The sequence below is a fragment of the Microtus pennsylvanicus genome, chromosome 6, assembly GCF_037038515.1.
Source record: "Microtus pennsylvanicus isolate mMicPen1 chromosome 6, mMicPen1.hap1, whole genome shotgun sequence".
In the NCBI taxonomy this organism is placed as follows: Eukaryota; Metazoa; Chordata; class Mammalia; order Rodentia; family Cricetidae; genus Microtus; species Microtus pennsylvanicus.
The window spans coordinates 52,893,009-52,911,057 of record NC_134584.1 but is presented as its reverse complement, the minus strand read 5'-3'; the positions used below and the strand labels follow the sequence as shown (position 1 = coordinate 52,911,057).

At 44.7% G+C, this 18,049-nt stretch overlaps 1 long non-coding RNA gene across 1 annotated transcript; it reads left to right on the top strand.

The window, feature by feature from the left end:
- The first annotated feature begins 325 nt into the window (after positions 1-325).
- LOC142852829 (uncharacterized) lies at positions 326-2,344 on the top strand. The gene is made up of 3 exons (XR_012911004.1): positions 326-622; positions 1,097-1,637; positions 1,779-2,344. It is a non-coding gene; the product is annotated as an uncharacterized LOC142852829 (long non-coding RNA).
- The last annotated feature ends 15,705 nt before the right edge of the window (positions 2,345-18,049 follow it).

Below are 18,049 nucleotides of genomic sequence, written 5' to 3'. Positions count from 1 at the left end.
GAACACCTTAATGATGTCAGGATCCTTTCCATTGCTCATTTATCACTTAGCGGCTCAGATTTGTAGCGCGCTCCCCATGTTCATTCTTCCCTTCACACGGACAATGCATTCTTTCAACAGCATGCAGCTCCATGGGAAGAACAGTGCTGAAAGCAGAAACAGGGGTGCATGCAGCCTGCTCCTTGCGGGGAGGAGGGGCTGAGGGTGGGCAGGTGGGGACCAGATGCCTGGCTGGAGCCGAGAGAGAGGGGGGGATGAGCACACGGAACAGCCGCTTCTGGATCCACTTACTCATTTCTCTGTGCTGAAAGGTGTCATATAAATGCTAAATAGAACAGAGAGAGATGGGGCCGATCTATTTGCATTTCAGCTAATGTGAGCAGATGGAGGTAGCGAAGCAGCTTAGCCGAAGACGTTCACCTGCCCCGCTGGACCTAATGTTCACCTTCAGTTCATTTCAACGTCGCCCTCGTCGGTTCTTCTCCAGCGCTGCCGCGGAATAGTACTTGGTACAGAGGGGTACGTGTCTTCTGTCCTCGGTGGGTTGACAAAACGTGTTGACGAGACGGGTTTAACCACAGGAACCATCTGAGAACAATACAACCCAGCTTGTGATTAAGTGGTAAGTCCTGGGGAACAGATGAACTGCTCGAGGAGGTTGCAGAGGAAAGAGGACGCCATGATGGGCAGCAAGGCTTTGTGGGAGAAAAGCTGGACCACTATCCAGGTAACCGGGTAGTTTCTTCCCGTTGGATGCTCAGCCAAGCTCCCTTCATCCTTTAGGGCTTTGTATAAATGCTATCCATCTGCAGGGTCTTATTTGTTATCCTAAGCGGCAGCCTCTAGCCACTTAGCACCATGTGTAATAGATATTAGTCTGTTTCTCCCTTCCCGGTTGCTTTGTAACCACCCATAGACAGCAAGCATACATACATCTGTTTCGTTCCCTGTTGAACTCACAGACGAGCACGGTGCCTAGAGCCCATGAGGGGCTCTGCAAAGACTAGCTGAACGAATGAGTGACATTTGAGGAAAGCCTCATTTAGCTAATGTTTCTGTTGGCCAATTGAATCCAAGGTCTTGTTTTATATTCTAGGAAGGAAATCTACAGAGTGCACAGCTCCGGCATGGAGATGAATGTCTCTCAAGACGAAGCGTTTGCATTAAGACAGAATTGCAATGAAGAGGAGAAAGTGGTCATCAATGTGAGCCTGGTAGTCAAGGCTGCATGTTAAGATACAGAGAAGAAAAAAAAAAGAAAGAAACAAAGTTTATGAATAATTGAGCTGGGACCTTGCATAAACTTAACCCATTACTATGCAGAATATAATGCAGACATTTTAGTCTTGGATCCTGTCCAAAGTGATTCATTATTGGACAAAGTGGGAGAATCTTGTTCAGACACAGCTGAACAGAGATCACTAAAATGTGATCTCTGGTCACGGACCCAGGATTACAGGAAGGCTCCAATGTGATTTTAAGTAAGGGGTGGGGGTTCTTGTTCCATTTTCCGTTCAACTTCTTGCGTTGAACGAATGACTAGCCTGGATGGTTCTCTTTTTGAAAAATAATTGCTTTCCTTGGCTGAGACCCGCTACAGCACTCAGCACTACAACAGGAAACAGACACTTGGAAAAGTAAGCATCCTTGGGTATGCAGTTGCTTGTCTTGTTCACTGAATTCAAGCAGATCGATATCTAATTTTGGTTGTGGGAAGTAAGGCCAAATAGTCAGAATTTCCTTGAGTAATAAAAAGATCTCTCATAATGTATTCACAGTTTAACTCAAGAAAAGCGACAGGAAGAAGAGTACAGACAATGTTTGGGCAAGACACTCCTACTGTGGACTACAAGCAGTTAATGGATTGATAATCTCATTTTCTGGCTCTCTGTTGTCAGAACCAGAGAGTCAGCATGTTTCAGACTTTCCTTCCCCACCAAAGAAAGTTCCACTGTAGAAAAAAAACCCGTATACTAAAAGCAATCTTTTGATTGTACTGTGACATACTCTTGAAGCTGCCATGTAGGAGTCTTCTATAGATGTTTTAAAATTTTACAGATAGGAACTTATGGCTTAAAGGATATGAAAAATGAAATTAGTTGTTTGAATCAAAGAGCATTAACTTTGTCTGGTCTATGAGTTGCTTTGTAAATTGCTTAAAAATATGTTTTTGCACATTTCATGATTGCTTTGGGTGGTGGTCAAAAGCAGAGTCCCCTGAGATAACCAGTTCCTGGACTGCTCCCTTCCTCTTTATTTCCCCATCCTCTGAGCTGACAGATTCTCACAGACAGAGGAGAGAAAACACACTACACCTAACTAAGGCTTCTGTGAGTTATTTCATTTCTTTTTTACTTCAAAGTGTTGTGTGCAAGACCTTGGACCAACTTTACACTTCTTGCCTACAGAATGAGTACTTTGCTGAAGGCTAGACTGTAAACAATGTTCAGACTGTAGGGCCATGCTGTAGATTGGATCTGGATCGTCTCTCAAAGCCCAAAGGCTTGACCACCAGTCTGTGGAATTACAAGGTGGAGGTGGAACCTTAAGATGAGGGTGAGCTTTTGTGAAAGGAACCGAGTTGTTGGGAATCTGTTCTTGGTGGGGACAATGAGGCCCCAGATTCTTACCATTCTGTCGTCCTTTTCCAGCGTGAGGGCAAATAGCTTTTGTTCCTTCTAGTGCTCCCGCCACAATCTTCCACTTTGCCACAGGCCCTGAGACTGTGGAGTCAGCAGATCATGGAGTAAAATCTGTGAAACCACTACCAAAAGTAATTCTTTTCCTTCTTCTAGGTTGTCTGTCTCAGATGTCCCGGCACAGCATGGAAGGCCAGGCAGCATGAGCTCTGTGAACGCACTATACACACACGGGCTCATTATATAATGTGAGCAACAGGCATTAACCACAATATGACTTCAAACTTTCCTTCATCTCCTCAGCTCTGCAACTGACTTTTCCCCCCCTAACTCATCTGCATGCTCTTGTATTATCAAAACCTGGGCTATTTGGTCATCAATCATCTTAGGTGATGATTATGAATAATGTGTAGTCATTGATGATATCAGAAAATGGAGCCCAGTGGCGGGGTGTCTGTGTGAATGCAGGGTTCAGCATTTACTCCATCATGCTTGCTAACTTTAGGATTTTTCATTCTATTGCAGAGGAATGCACTGGATCCAAGCAGCTAGATCCCCTACAACTGGACTCTCTAGCTTGGAAGCCAAAGAGACCATATGCTTTTTTGCCTACTTTCCTGGAGAATTGTCAATCACTTATCAAATTTTAGGCTCATATTTAGCACCAGGGCAATAATAAATAAATAAATGGTAAGAAGAGATAGGAGGCATCAGTCTAAAACATGTATCGTTCTTGGTGTAAAAAACTGAACTGAAAGGAGAAAGTTCAGGAGGGTTTGGGAGATGGTTCAGTGATTAAGAGTATCTGCTGCTCTTTCAGAAGACCTGAGGCTGGTTCCCACAGCTCACAATTGTCTGTAATTCCAGTCCCAGGGGATCTGATGGCCTCTGGGGACACTGGCATGCGCAAGCACATACCCACACACAGACACACATATACACTCCTAATTAAAAATAAGTCTGTTGGGGACCAAGAAGCCCCCCGACCTAAAGTATTGGCCAATTTTTTTTTTATCCTTTCTTAAGGAAAAGTATAAGAGAAGCAAAAATCAATCAGTGAGATAGCATTAAAGATGGAGAAATGTATCAATACTTGTATGACATGTGGATAGCTCAGTCAATAAAGTGCTTGCCTTGCACATACAAGGACCTGAGCTCACATTCCAGAACCCAGGTAATAAAAGCCAGGCATGGTGGTGTGTGCCTCCGATCCCAGTGCTGGAGAGGTAGAGGTAAGCTGATTCCTGGGCCTCGCTGGCCAGCTAGCCTAGCTTGCTTGGAAAGTTCCAGGTCAGTGAGAGAGCCTGTCTCAAAAGCACAAGATACCCAAGGAATGTCAGTCAGGGTTGTTTTCTGGTGTCCACACACATGTGAACATATGTGTATGTGCAGTCCCCAAATGTACATTTGCACACACACACACACACACACACACACACACACACACACACACACACCAGAGTAGAAAAGATAAAGTTATTAAATTTACAGTGTTGGAACAATTTTCAGCTGGAAAATGCTTCCTTACATAGTACACAAAAATAAACACAAGAAACAAAATTCAGAACAATGAGAACAAAATGGAAATTATTTTTCTTCAGCATTATTGAGATTTTCTCCTACCTCAAGAATAAGAAGACTTTCTTTGAGATAGCAAAAAGTCTATGCTATAAAAAAGACTTGGATATTTGACTGTATTGAATAAGCAACCTCCATATAACCTCCATATAAAATGAAATAAAATGCATATTAGAGAAGAGAAGCTACTTAAAAATGAGAAAAGGGCAGAAAAGGAAAACTTAAACAAAAAATTCTAAATGACAAATTTCTTATTTTATAGTTTATTCTTAAACTTTCTACTTGGAATTTGATCAATCATCTCGGGTCACACGGTGATCTTAAAGATATAAGTCATGTACTGCACAAGTCAAAAAGAAACATACAATTCTTATGGCTTCTTGGTAACTGGAATTGCCATGGCAACCTTAAAGCATCTTTTGTAGAGAGGCAAAAATAAGCTTGAATATCTTGAAGTCTATTATTTGAGCTAAATATTATGTATTAATGAACTTAGTTCTCGCCTTTTTGTTGTTATTGTAAAGATGCTGTTTTTTCTCTCCCTGTGCACTTTAAATGGGTCAGCTAGCGAAGGTGAAGGGACAGGGATGACACGGGTCCCCCTCCTCTTTGCCTTACCACTTCTGGCTGTGAATGCCAGAGACACACCTCCAAGCTCTGCCGCATTCCAGCACACGCATAGCCCTGGACTGTCTTTAGCTCGCCTCCCTCGCCTGGCATGGCGTTCCCTTGTCCTGTTGGTGAGCGTTGGGACACTCTCTCCTAGAGCCTGATAAGGCCGGCACTGACTTCCTGCCTGTGATCTGAGACAAAGGCCAGACAGCAAGAAGAGACAAAATGGCTTTTGCTGTTAACTGCAGAGAGAAGACATTGATGACAGATTTGCTTTCTTTGCCAGATCTTCCGCTTCTCGAAAGGCCCAAAGCTTTCTGTGGCCTGACGCTGGGAAGTGTAGTGTGCGCCCTGTTGGGAAGGCATCATACCAGTTATAAACGAGTACTAATCAATACTAGGCGCTAAGCACAACTCCACTCAAACTCCGGCCATATGGGGAGGTAGATTATCATTTTTTAATGTAGCAAGGAGGAGACAGAGAAACACGAGATGCTCCCTGGCTTGCCGTAAAGCGGACATAAAGGGACTCGTCAGCCCTTTAGAGGTGCATGTTATATGGAAGGTCTCAAATGAGAAATTATCTGGAACTTAATGGGGTAGCTCCAGCAGTCTCGCCGAAAATGCGGATATGTTGTTGAAGAAGTAGGTTAAGAAGGAAGTAGCGGGGACTGGAGAGATGGCTCAGTGGTTAAGAACACTGGCAGCTCTTCTAGAGGACCTGGGTTCAATTACCAGCATCCACAAGTAAGTTCGCAGCCATCTATAACTCCAGTTTGGGGGGAGGGGAAGGGGGCACTCGGAGGCACCCAGAAATCCTCTAGTAAAGCTTGTTCTAACTTCTAAGTCATATGACAGCCCTCTGTTGGGGTGAGGTTGGTGTCTAAGGTGTGATTGACTTGAACTCAGGAAGGATCCCCGGAAGTGTATCCTTTTAACATGGATCAATGGGACCTCAGCGTGGGGCCTGTTCCCACCGTTGCCACGGGCTCTGCTGCACCCCTTCCAGCAGTAGTTCAGACCTCGCTCATGAACAGCCTCAGTCTCGGTGAATTAACAGAACTCTGGAGTCAATAACTGATAGAAGCGTATGTTATCGGAAGGGATCTGCCAAACGACTGACGTCGCTAGGCAGTCCGCAGCAGCCTCCTGCAGCCTTCCGCGCACTGAACATGCGTGTTAGTAGTACTGAAGGCCAGAGAGATTCTGTAGAGCTGATGGTCTTCATTCCATGTCGGAGAGTGAAGAGCACAGATGTCAATGAGAACAAAGGATGGTGGCGCAGCCCGTGACGTTAAGATTCACTTAACGGCCAGAGGTGAAGGCGCGCACATAAGCAATAGGGCTTTTCCTCCCTGATTTCTTTGCTTCTGGGCGGCTTTGCGATTGGTAGCCTTCACTCTGGAGCAGTATTCTGCCTCAGTTGATCAGTTTCTGGAAATGCCACAGACCTACTCAAAGACCTGTCTCATAGCTGATTCCAGATCTCATCGAGTTTATAATCATATTTACCATCACATCTGGGTTTTTCCACTGGGACAAATGAGTGGGGCAGTGGACAAGTCAGCTCATCTTAAAGTCGCCTTTTCTCATTTCCAAATACAAGCTTTATAACCCTCCGCTAAAGAACTGGGAAAATGTAGAAGCGACTTCTGGCCAGGTCCTATTGTCCTCCTCATTCCACTCAGGTTCCCAGAGGTTGCCCCTGCTGAAACTACCATGAGTCTGGGGTCATGGGCAAGAAAAATAGATGCGTCCACAGCATGGGCAGGGCAGATGGAGAGGCCTGCCAAAATCAGCATGAGGAACAGGTCCCTCAAAACGTTAAAATAACGGCAAAATGTGGGGTGGTGTGGGGTCCACTTCTTATCATCAGTTCTAAACAGTGTAGTAAGGAAATATTCTTTGGGGCTGGATGGAGAGATGGCTCAGTGCTTAAGATCACTGACTGCTCTTATAGAGGACCCCGGTTCAGTTCCCAGCACCCACATGGCAGCTCAAAACAATCCTTGAGTTCCAGGGAAACTGACGCCCTCTTCTGACCTCTGTGGATGCCAGGTAGAGCATTTCTATACATGGAGGCAAAACACTCATACACACATAAGAAAAATAAATCTTTTTTTAAAAAGAAAATGTTATTCCCTTGGAAAAAAATTTAGTGAGGTATTTTATACAATTTACTATAATTACTCTTGTGTTTTAATCACACACACACACACACACACACACACACACATGGCTATGCATAAATGCACCAATTCAGCCCATTTTTATTATACATCTTTTGATAACTATTATATTTATAATGGATGCTAATCCAGAGGCTGCCTACTTACATAAGAATAAGCTTTCATTTGAAAAGGCTCAATGTTTGGAAGCCTTTGAGCTTGCATTACTGATTGTTCTTTGTGCTCTTGCATTTTAACAGTAGATTCAAAACAAACGATCCTGAAGGACAAAGAAAAGAATCGCAACTGCCTCATTTTTTATTGTCCTATATGAACAGTTCATTTGAGTTTAAAAACAAAAAAAACAGCTTTCAAATTGTTAATTGCATTCTTGCTGAGGACGTGCCATTTTGTTAAGTGTGGTGTATAGTATGGGTTATTTAGGTGGTAAATTTATGAGGTAAGACACGTTTGACAAGTGCAAGTTAATCCACATAGGAAGGATTTTACTGATATTGAATAGTATCATTAAAATTGAATATGCTCTGGCATCACAAACAATTAAACAAGTTGCTTACAAACTAAAGAATAAGTCTGGTAAATTTAATACTACCATGGTTGCATACATTAATAGTAGTCTGATTTAGAGTGTCATATGCATTTGGGGTTTTATTAGGAATTGCCAGGAGTTTATCGATGATTCTTCGCATGAAAGACTGCATTGCAATGGAGAAGATCACTAAAGAAACAGTTGTCCACTTTTACGTTAAACTCTTACGTTAGGCCACAAAAGTCTTGCTTTTCCCTTTAGCAAGACTGAACCCATCCAATGGAGTAGAGAAAAATTTCCAACGCCTTTTCTAACTCCACCGTTTTTATGAATTTGATGGTAGTGTTATGAGGGCCAATGGTTTCCTGAACAGAGGAGGGGCACCTAGGAGGCCTCTCTGGCTGTCAGGGGTGTAACTATGTCCAACGCCTACCTCTCTTCTGAATGCAGCTGTGTGAGAAGGCAGGCGGCACCCAAAGCCCAGGGCCTCCAGGCCTGCGGAGAGCGCAGAGTGTATGTCCTCTGCTCAGGGTACTGGTTTTCCAATCCTGTAATCTCCAGCCTTAAGGAAAATAGCAGTAGCAGTCACCAAAACAAATAGGCTATCCAGGTAGACATTTCCATCTTGTTCCCTCCCAAATGGCCTAGACTCAGACTTCCTTCAGCCTACTTCAGATGTCCAAATGTCTCCCTGCGAAATCCACCCACCCTGCAAGCCATGCTGGAGAGAGCAGCCATGTCGAAACCCTTCCTCCTGGAAGTGCGCTGATTTCCCCTGCTGTCTTGGGCAGCAGGCAGTTGCGGATGCCTTCCTGACACAGAATTAGCCTTTCATTCCAGCTGAAGAGGAAGCTCTAGGTAGTCAGAAGCGGGGCTGCACCACCGTGAGCCCAGCCTGGGAGTTGCTTCCCACACAACATAACCGGAGCTCTTTCATAACTGCTGTTTTCTTGGCAGCGTTTCTTTAGATCATAAGAGCCTAGATTTGCATATAGTTACGGCACCGTCCTCTATCACACTCTGGGAGGCCAGGCCAGGTCAGCGGTAAAATGCTCGGTGCAGCAAGTCACAGGCAGACAGGCAGCTAATCTATTTCCCTGGCATGTCATTAACATAGGTGAACACAAATCCACATCAAACTCGGGTTACTTTTTAAAGGCCATATTTACAGCCCATTAGCAGTTAGGGCGAGAGAGAAGAAGGCCATTGATGGTTCGTCCGCAATCCATCACGGTAATTAAATGCGTGGGAGAACAGTATCAGTCGGAGAGGGCGAAGGCAACCTAACCTAGGAGCAAACCAACAGCGGTCCTCCCTGGTTCTCTTTCTGTCTCTGCCTTTAGTATCAGCATTCTGTGCTTCTCTAAGTAGCCCTCCATCCCTCTGCCTCTCTCGTTTGTCTGTCTGTCTGTCCATCTCTCTTTCTCTGTTTTCCAAGCAGATTGCTTTCTTTCTCTCCCCACCAAACTCCCTTAATTTGACATTAAGTAAATTCTCCCGGAAATATTAAGAAATAAAGCAAGTCTTTACTTCATCACCCCCATTTCCAGCAAATCTCTCTTTCTCTCTTTTTAAAAATGCATTCTGTTAACTCTAGTCAGACTAATAATTCACTTGGCTGTGTAATTGGATTTTCCATTGGGTTTCTGAGCGGCCACGGCACTGCTCAGCCATCTTTTCCTCTACTTGCTTTGCTTCCGTTCGGGGTGGGGGGGAGGATATAAGTTACTAGACTGATGAGACATGGCACTGCCCTTCAGATTCCCAGAGCCTGGCTTTCCCTGTAAGATGCTGTTCTTGGGTGTTTAGGAAGAAGCAAGCAGAAGTAAATATTCATCTCTGAGCAAATGATTCCCCGTTACCAGAGCATACCACAGACCCCAGAGCTGAGGCGCAGAGGTGCCAGGACATCGGACTCTTTTCCCACAGTCTCCAAAGACGCTGCGTGTGGAGGGCCCCTGCAGCTGCTGAATGCACACAGCAGTAATGCATGCTAAGTTGGGATGGGAGAAGGAGGTCCACATGCATGCAGTTGCAGTCACCGGGGGCACTGAAGTAGGCAGGATGCAATTACCCCGATGCAGTTCTTTGCCTTCCAACATCAAGAGGAAGTTTCTAATTCTTTTTCATTCAAAAAAAATTAGGAAATTGTGGATGGTCATAATGCCAGTTAATGCTGGCTTCCAGAAATGACTCTGTGGGAGGAGGGAGTAGACTAGCAATGTGAGCCACACTGCCGAAGAGCTGATGGGACAAAGCAAGAATTAAAGCTCATCGAAAAGCCTATTTATTCTCCATAAACATATGTTTCAAGCCACAGACACGCCTACCAGAGGAATAGCCCCTTTCCTGCTCACTCAGCCTCGGGCTTCACATTGAAGGAGAGTGCACTCCTCAGAAATGCCTGTAGGAAGAAGCATTATGGTTAACTGAAATGGATCCTTTTGTTGCTACTGTTTTTAAGATTTAATTTTTATTTTTATTCATCTGTATGTGTGTATCTTCTATGTGTAAGAGCATGCCATGTGTGTGGGTACCTGTGGAAGCCCACAGAGGGCATCAGATCCTTGGAACTGGAGTTAACATTTGTGAGCCAACCCATGTGGGTGCTGGGAATAGGACAGCAGCAAGCGCTCTTCTGAGCCATCTCTCCAGCCCTGAAATGGAGTCTTGAGTCATTGAGTTAATGTCTGTATTTCTTTTCTTTTTCCTTCTTTCCTTCCTTCCTTTTCTTCCTTTTTTTTTTTTTTTTTTTTTAAGAGACAGGGTTTTTCCCTAGCTGTCCTTGCTTTATATATAAACCAGGCTGGTCACGAACTCAGAGATCCGTCTGCCTCTGCCTCCCAAGTGCGAGGATTAAAGGTGTGCAGTACCATGCCCAGCGATGTCTGTGTTTTCAATCATATGTTTTGCCCATGTGGATCTGTTTAGACTATTTCTCCTCTCAGTCTTTCTTTTTCCTTTTTAAAAGTCTTCAAACAATAGTCATACAGAAAAGCACACCATAAAAAAAAATGAACACCTTTCAGTGGCAGTTCTCAATCTTTGGGCCACAACCCCTTTGGGGTTTGCACATCATGTATTTACATTACGATTCATTAAACACTAGCAAAATTACAGCAATGAATTTTGCAACAAAATAATTTCATGGTTGGGGATCACCACAGTGTGAGGAACTGTATTAAAGGGTCGCAGCATTAGGAAGGTTGAGAGCCATTGCCTTTGTAGGACTGGGGTATGCTGAGCACCCAGAAATCTTCATCTTACCCAATAAGCCCTCCTCCCAGAGAAAGCCATTCTGCTCAGATGTTGTGGGCACAGCTTTCCTTTGCAAGAGAATCTAAGCACCCACATACCCTAGCACTCCGGTTCGCTTTTGCATCGTGGGGGCTTCATATAAAGAAAACCCTAACGTAGGAGTCATTTCTATCTGCCTCGTTCAAGCTTTTGTTTATGGGTTTCATTAACGTTTAGTGCATCTCCAGCTTGCCTGTTTTCACTCCCATTTGTGTCCCAGGATATGAATGTACCGCAATTTGTTCGCTCACCCCCACTGAGTGTTTATTTACCCTCTGATATGAACATTTGCGTATGTTTCTGAGTGCATATATTTCTCTACAGCTTTTAAATTTTTAAAACTACACTAATGTGTTTTTTTAATGAATGCACACACACGTGCATGCATATCCCACAGTGTGCCTGTGCAGGTCAGAGGAACGTGCAGAAATCAATTCTGTCCTTTTGCTATCCATGTCTCAGTAACCAAGGTGATCAGGCTTAGCAGCAAGCACCTTTAACCCCTGAGCCATCTCCCTGGCTCTCTCTATGATTTGGACCTGAAAATTAAAAGGCCTCAACACGAGTGAGGGTCTGTGTTCTGTTAGATTTACATATGTGGCTTTGCTCACCCAGAGCTATGCTTAGTCCCATGCTCTTCATTTTCCATGTTCGGGCATTTGTGCTCTTAGGGGACCACAGTGATTCTGTCTTTCTTGAGCTGCTCATTTTTTGAGATCCCATAGGGCTTACCTAGAAGCGGGCTTTTTGCTTTTAACATACCCCTTATCAATCTTTCCCACACAAAGCTGATATTCACCCCTGAGCCGGGTTCCAGCCTCCCACTACCATCCTAGCCTCTCGCAGAGCTATCCGCACAGGCAGCTCTCAGGCTCAGGCCTTTTCCCAGGAACCCCAGGAGCAGGACTGCGTGTCCTCCCATTCTTTGCCATTATAATGCTTTCTCATGGACTCGCGTATGATAGGAAAATAAATAGCATCCTGCTTCCCTTCAGCTCCCTGCAGCTAGTTGTGCCTCCTCAAATGATGTCTTAGGTGTGTTTCCAGAGCAACTCCTTTTCAAGCCTATGACATCAGTCTCTACACCCAGCACTGTGTCCTTCTAGAGGAGCGGTTCTCACTTTCCTGATACTGCGACCCTTTAATACAGTTCCCTTTGTTGTGGTGATCCCCAACCATAAAATTAATTTTGTTGCTACTTCATAACTGTAATTTTGCTACTGCTGTGAATAGTAATGTAAATATCTGCTATGCAGGGTATCTGACATGTGACACAGGGAAGGGGTCGCCACCCACAGGCTGAGAGTCACCGTTCTAGAGGTTCTTCTTATGAGGGGAAGGGTATTTCATTGCACTAATATCATGCAATCGAGTGAATCTGGGTAGTGTTCATGTTGAAGAGATATGACTAAATGTTTAGTGGCATTTTCCTTGCTGCAGAGGCAAGGCCTTGCCCTGGCGGTGGGTCAGACAGGCTCCAGATGGCAGGTTCATCAGGCTTTGAAGGGGACCGAGATTCCGGTAAGTGCTGGCTAGCATTGATTCTCTTTCACTCTGGTATGATGTTTCACTTTTAAAACACCAAGACATTTTCTAAATTGCCAATGCCTTGGTTGCCTGCTAAATAGCTCATCTGTCTTTCTTCCTTACCCACTGACTTTGGGAGACCACCTACTGAGCCCCAGTAATGGCTCATGCTTGACCTAAATCAATTATGACGGTCTGTTCCAGCTTCCTCATCCTGCTTCGTCTGTATAGCTGGGGCTTATTACTGGTCATGGGACAGTTTTGGTAACTGAGCTATGAGCAGAAGTCGAGAGAAGAGGCAGATGGGCTGGTACTCTTCTTCCCATCATTGATTTCTATCCTGGGAGCTAGACCTAATGTCAGGGCATTTATTGGCTTCAGAATATTAAAGTCCACTATATGGCAAGGTTGGAGAAACTATCTTGAGGTGATAATTTATGGCAGTATTAAAGCCCTGGCAATAATGGATCTTCAAATCTTAAATACCAATGGCCACTTCCCTCACACTTCTCATGTGAGAAAATAAACCCCTGCTTGCTTAAGGTCGATGGCCAAATATTTGTTATTGCAGCCAAATGTACTGCTGACTAACATACTGAAGGCAGTCCAAAGGGGCCTGCACAGAGATTTATTATTTGAAAGGTACTAGGGCTAGAGATGCTGGTGCTGAATGACTTAAGCATGAACAGGTAGGGACTGCATATGCCTTTTATTCTATATTCACTTATTTCAGTAAATAATTATCAGACTATACAGCTTTATTATATATCTGAGTGTGAGCTTACTACGTGATGGACATTAATCTGGCTGCTAGCCTGAATTAGATGCTTGTCCTGTTTTAAAGTGGCCAATGTTTATTGAGAGACAGCTGCAAAGGCATCGATGGGAGTGCGCTGAGTGAACAGAGACGAATGGGATAAGTGCTTTGGCAGCACAGGAAGGATTGACCCACTGTCCTGGTAAATATTGTCACCACGCCAGCTTCAGCAATCATGTGAGCCCATCTGAGAGGAAGTTTCTAGATTTGATTAGGGACACGGGAGACCTACAGCACCATTGCAGGGGCTGCTGTCCTAGGCCGAATAAGAAGGAAGATGGGATCTGAGCATGGTACTTGTTCCCCCCTGCTCCCTGACTGTGGATGTCACGTGACCAGCTGCCGCATTCATTATCCCTGCTGTCTTGATTTCTCTACCATGATGGACTCAAGTGCTAAAATCAAATAAACTCTTTTTTCCTACGTTGCCTTTGTCAGATGCATAACCGTAGCAACCAGAAAAGAAAGTAATACAGCCACTTTGCTGGGAGTGAGGGTGTGGGAGGCAAGGGGGTGGGAATGAGCAGCGGAAAACACAGGGAAGAGGAGTGCTTTAAACCGTCAAGTATTGCGGAGATTTGTTAGCCGCCTTCACAGGACATGTAGAGACAGACTGTAGAGGCCCAGAGTTACAAGCGCGCGTGTTGGGGGAACCCCAGGCCAGCACTCCTGGAACTGACACTTGAATGACTTTATTTAGTGTTCCCAGTAGAATGAGGCAGTGGGAGTCAAGTGCACATTGATGAGACAGAAGGAGGGATTCTGTGTTGTCAGTCTCCATGGAATCACCCAGCAGATTGATAAGGGACATCTCAGGAAAGATTAACTAAGACCTACCCTGACTGTGAGTGGTACTACCGTATGGCCAAGGGACCTCAGTGGAATAAAATGGCAGAGAGCAAGAAGCCAACCTCTTCCTTTCTCTGCCTCCTGGTCTGCCGTGATGTGAACTGCTCAACCTCTTCCTTTCTCTGCCTCCTGGTCTGCCATGATGTGAACTGCTCATCTGTACCTCCACCGACATGTTGGAATAAACTCTTGGACATTGTGAGCACAAATAAATGGCGTCGGATGGTCATGAACCGTAGTGCGAGGCCAATCATCTAGTAGAACCAAGATCAATCCTGGGAAGTCTTAGCTATGAGAGAATCTTCTAAGTCAGTGGTTCTTAAGCTGTGGGTTACAACCCTTTTGGGGGTCGAATGACTCACAGGGATCACCTAAGACCATCAGAAAACACAGACATTTACATTACAATTCATAACAGTACCAAGATTGCAGTTATGAAATAGCAACAAAAATAAATTTTATGGTTGGGGTCCCCACAACTTGAGGAACTGTATTGAGGGTCACAGCGTTAGGAAGGTTGAGAAGCACTGGTCTGAGTGGTAAAGAGCAAATAAGCTTTGTCTTGTAGTCAGGCCTGACTAGTAAGGAGAAATCCAGAGCACGTATATAGAGGAACATGAGTCAAGCTCCCTATTAGCTGGGAAGCCTCCATTTTTAGCAAGGTGTCCAGGGGTCAGAGTCACTCCATCTAAAGGCCTCTCTCTGCTGCTTCTCAGACATCACAAAAGAGTCCCCACAGAATTCAGCTCATTCTGTCTCTCATGCTGTTTGCTCCCCTTTCTGGGCAATGCCGCTTTAGTATCAGAGTTACCATTAGAAACTGCCTCAGCCGTCTATATGCCTGGGAGGAACAGGTACCAGGTCAAGCAAAATTTAAACTCCTTTGGTTTTCAAATGACAGGGGAACAAGGTAATGGGTGACAAGTTCTTGTCTCAGAAGTATCAAAACAGCCAGTCATGTGCTGTCATTAGAGCAAGACATTCATTACAGACAAAAAAAAAAAAAAACAAAAACAAAAAAACCAAAGAGCGATTTATATTTTGAGTTCTTTTTTTCCCCCCTCTCTCAAATCAAAATGATCTCAGCATTCTGTCCTACAAGCTGAAGTGTATAATGTATTTATAGCAGGCTTGTTAGATTTACAACTTTGAAGCTATCAACTTCTTGGTAAGAAAGGAAAACAAAAATCTAAGTCTCTCTTAATGTCAGCTTTCTTTAATAATGGTACACCTGCATGTCAACCACGCTCCAGGGCAGGCCCCATTCTGGGAGTAGTGGGTCAATACGAGCTGGACTCCAGGGAAACAGGGGGATGAAACTGGATGGGTAGGGAGGTGTAGGAGGAGAGGATCTGGGAGGTGTTAGGGAAGGGGAATAAATATGATTTTAAGAACTATGAAATTATCAAAGAATTAATAAAAATTAAAGCTCTGTATAAAGAAAGGCTTTGCCTTAAGTTCTGGATCCTGGGACATAGCTTTATTAAATTATATGGCCAGAGAGGAATAGGTCTGTGTGCAGGTTTGAAAAAAAAATGGCCCCCAAAAGGAGTGGCACTGTTAGAAGGTGTGGCCTTGCTCGGGTAGGTATGGTCTTGTTGAAGGAAGTGTGTCACTGTAGAGGTGGGCTTTTGAGATCTCATATATGTTCAAAATACTAACCTGGGTCTCAGCTCACTTCCTGCTGCCTGCTTTCAGCTCCTTTTCCAGCACCATGTCTGCCTGCACACCACCATGACCTATCATAACGATAATGGACTAAACCTCTGAACTATATGCCATCCAATGAAACGTTTTCCTTTAAAAGAGTTACCATGGTCATGGTATCTCTTCACAGCAATAGAAACCCTAACTAAGACATTCTGTGTGCTGAATTAATGCATAAGGTTTTTAACAAACAAACAAGAAGAAGAAGAAGAAGAAGAAGAAGAAGAAGAAGAAGAAGAAGAAGAAGAAGAAGAAGAAGAAGAAGAAGAAGAAGAAACCCCATAATAGCAGTGGTTATGGTTTTCCCAACTAAAGGGATAAAACAGCCAAAACACATCTTGGGTTTTGGCTCTGCTCTGCACTCTTGGATGCTAGTTTCTACCTTTCACAGCTTTCATGAGCAACCTCTGTTTAGGAGCTTGAATATCGACTTTTTGGTGTGCTGTCTGACTTGGTGCTGCCGTTTATGATGGCTTGAGTGGCCTCCCTTCCCTCAAGGACTTATGTGTGAGGACTTTGATTCCCAGTGTTGGAGCGTTAAGCCGTGTAGGACCTTTAGGAGGTCTATCCAGGTAGGAGCCCATTGGAGTTGCTGCCATAGGATTGAGGTAGTTCTCATGAGACCTCAGTCCTCGCAGGAAAAGCTGTCGCGAGAGTGCAGGACCTTGCCAGGTGTAGCAGCATGCTCCTCTCATCCCAGCGAGCAACAGGAAGTTTTTAAGGTAAGCCTGGACAACCTAAAGCGACCCTGTCTCAACAACAACGCCGAAACAAAATCAAAACCAAAGAGGGAAAGTCTGTTTCCTGTCTTACCCTGTAAGTTTTCCTTCTCAAAGGTGCTCTCCTGGAAGGGAAAGAGAAAATTTTAAAGAAGGAGGTCATGACTGCGCCTAGGTATGGCAGAGGAGAAAGTTTTCTGTAGATATGAGAGTGAGCACAGCCAAAAGAAGAGACCTCTGGAAGAGTCCAGCGTGAACGCGACCAGCCAAATGATCGAAGCCATGTGAGGGGAGGCACGAGGAGAGAGGGGAGAAGAAGAGAGGAGAACCAGGAGCAGTGGGCGAGAGGACAAGAGGCCCAAAAGGACCAGAATAGCCAAACCGGCTAGGTTATATAGGGAAGAGCAGCAGGGGGAAGGGCAGCTCCGCCCAGTGCTTGGGCTGGAGAAGTTTAGGGTAGGTGGAGGGGGTGTGCCAGCCAGGAGGACCCTTTAAGGTAGGAACTGAGGGATGCTGGGAGAACCTGGTGGCCAGCTTCAGCTTTATATGTTAATAGGCACCTCTGCCATTTGTCCTGGCTTTGAGACCTAACACTCACCACAATTTTGTCTTCTGTGTGACAGAGCTAAGCAGGCCCTCACGGAAGTGAAGCATTCTGGCTTCAGGACGTTTTTTAAAAAGAGCTCATGTGTTTTGATCACATTCATCCTCCACTTCTCCAAATTCCTCTCAGATCTAACACCACCTCGCTGTTTTCCCCACAAATCCATGTCCTTTCTCATTACTGTTTATTTGTGAGATTGTAATTTGAATGCTTTTCTCCCTTCAAACCATCCCACCCACCCCTTCTGCTCTCCTTTCGAATTTGTGGCCTCTTTTTCACCAACCATTATTGCACGCTTATATGTGTATATGCTCTGAAATGCATCCTGTTGCATTTATTTAATGGTACTTGAATGCATGTTTTCAGGGATGACTGGCATTGAACAGCCAATTGGTGTGCTCTGCCCTGTCTGACAATGATGCCACCTTTGTGCTCATGGACAGACCTTGTCACATTGGCCATTATCATAGTTCACAGGTTCACAGCTGGGTGAGATTGCTGCTGATCTCTACCCTGCCCCCAAACCCAGCAGCAAATCCTACCCTACCCCCACCCAAACCCAGCAGATAACCACACCCTACCTCCAAACCCCAGCTTCAAACCCTACCCTAACCCCAATCCCAGCCTCAAACCTTCCCCTCTCCCCAAACCAACCCAAGCAGCAAGCCCTACTCCACCCCAACCCCAGGAGCCAGTAAGGCATCTTCCAGTAGGGTCGAAGCTAACCAGCAGGCAGAAAGCTTCCCAGTCAGTATGGTTCCATGATCTTTAACTCTCTAAACTGTAAATTCAATAAAACTTTTTTTCCTTACATATTACAGTCTTTGGTTGTCTGTTGAAGAAACAGAAAATGAACAAATACAAATGAAATACGTAATAACCCCAATGTTTATACTTTTAAAACTTAGTCCTGGTAAGAACTGTATGGGAAGTGACCCCAGAGAAGTCAAGTGATTGGCTCAGGTTCTAGGAAGGTGGTAGT